The following is a 2,500-nucleotide window of genomic DNA, read 5'->3' as shown; positions in this document are numbered from 1 at the left end:
GATCTTTCTTGCCGAACTTTTTGCAATAGACAAAGCTTTAGATTTTGCCCTATCGACGACCCACGAGTCATTTTTTTCAGACTCGTTAAGTTCCCTTAAAGCCATTAAATCCTTAGAAACCACCAAAAATGAAATACAGGGTAATATCATTCGTAAATTACATAGTGCCAATAAATCAATCAAGCTGATATGGGTACCCGGACACTCGGGTATCCATGGCAATGAACAGGCTGACAAATTAGCCGGGTCGACTGGTGATCTGGAGCCTGGCATTGTCCACACAGATCTCAGGTGTTTTGTCTCTTTTATAAAAGCAAAAATCCATCTCCTGTGGCAAAGTGAGTGGACCGACCTCACAATAAACAACAAAATTAAACAAGATATTAAACTATGGGGCACAACCCACAGAAAAGACAGGAGGGAGGAGGTGGTGTTAGCCCGTCTCAGGGTAAATGCCACCAGAATGACCCACCTCACTCCATATATCGAAAAGAGTTTCCCTCTACAGTGCCAGCAGTGCAATACCACACTATCAATAAAACACATTTTAATAACATGCAATAAATATAATTACAATAGACAGAAAATTAAAAATGACTTTAGAATTAAGAATATAGAATTCGATATCATAAACTTATTATCAGACAATGAAAAAAATCATTCATAAAGTAATCACTTTTTTAAAGGAGACAAAACTGTATGACCTGTAGATTGATGAGATAAAATGGATCCATTGGCTTTATGACCTTGGCATGTGCCGCTGGTTGATAGCCAATAAATTCAACAAAGAAAGAACAAAGAAAAACTGGATCGTCGGCAGATGGCGACAGATGGCCTCCTGCATGGGAGCCCCTAGCTCGGCAACCGCACTGCTCCCAACTAGTGTCCTTTTGGCCCTTTTTTTTTATTAAGAAATTCTACTGTTTTTAAAGGGTTGCGGGCATGGTTGAATCATGGTCAGCCAAATTAATGATTTTTAATATGGGAGGAGGAGAGACCTTTTTCTTGTTCTGAATAAATAATACAAACTTTGATGATCGGAACTCTTTCTTTTATCTTTCAAGACCCTAACATGTAAAAGACTGGAATAAGAATGCCTGCCTAACTCTAGCCACGCCTGCTCGGCGATGTCCTGTGTAGGAACTCGATTTCTTTCCGCATACAAACTGACATACACTCATACACATAAATAACATACACTTTACACGTCTTCTACTGTCTCGCACATACACGGGTGCTGATCCCTTATCAGCTGGTGGCAGCCTACCCCTACACAGGACAGGATTCACGTTACAATAGATTTAATCGGGAATTTACTTTGGGGCAAGGGAACATCTCGATGAATCACTACACTATGACTGGACAGTGGAGAACTATGTGGTCTGTATCTTGGGGGGGGGGGGCGTTCTGGCAGGCTGGGCACGTGGGGGTATCTCTGTACCCCCATCGGTGGAGAATGGCTTTGTTAAAAGGGAGCTCATGTTTCGCTAATCACCGTTACGTTGTTGTTGTTGTTTTTAACCTGTAACATGGGCCGTTTTGCTGCCAGGAGGGTAAAGTTAATTGTAATCGGTTAATTGTAACGATAATTGTAATCGGTTGTAGCCATCACTGGTCTGATAAAGCAACCCTTGCATTACAGTGCATGCGTTTAACATCCTGGTTAACGAGAAAATATTTATCCAACGCACTTTATAACGCAACAGAGAACTTGGTTTCACATTAGGAAGAATAATATCCATTGTTTTACATTTTTCCTATGAACTGAAGTTTGGTTATGGCTATTGACATTTCCTGAAATCTGTGGTATGTTTTAAACGTATGAATACCCTTTTTGTCAATGAATCAGCTGTAATTATTATAAACCTCTAGATTTTTTTCTTTTTTATTTTTTTTTCTTGCAATGAAGACAACCGTTTATTACATGAATGGAAACGGAAGAACCTCCTAAGACTAGTCATGCACGGAGATCCCTATTCTCTAGATATGAAATATATATATATATATATATATATATATATATATATATATATATATATATATATATACATACTCTACATATACATATCTCTCTATATCTATATCTATATATCATATATATATATATATATATATATATATATATATCTATATATATATATATATATATATATATATATATATATATATATATATATATATATGTATATGAAGTTACGAGGAAGAGACAATTGAGAAAGTATATCAGCATATCTCATAATAGGAAATACAAAAAAGAGGTACGACTTGACAAATGATAGTGTATAAAATTAGCAATGCGTGTCTTTAAGGAAAGAAAGTAACATCAGGTCTTTTGAACTAATGCAACATCTGATGTAACACTCATTCCACACTTTCAGTAGTAGGATAACCAGTTGAATTTTATCTTCCTAAGAACATATACTCTTCGTATCAGAAAAGTGTCCTTGGTACTAGTATTCTTTCATCATGAAATAGGTCAGATATGCAAATGATTGCAGTC

Source organism: Penaeus japonicus, unplaced genomic scaffold (genome assembly GCF_977035675.1).
Source record: "Penaeus japonicus unplaced genomic scaffold, GWHDUDI00000001_assembly GWHDUDI00000030, whole genome shotgun sequence".
NCBI lineage: Eukaryota > Metazoa > Arthropoda > Malacostraca > Decapoda > Penaeidae > Penaeus > Penaeus japonicus.
This window is presented reverse-complemented; position numbering follows the sequence as displayed.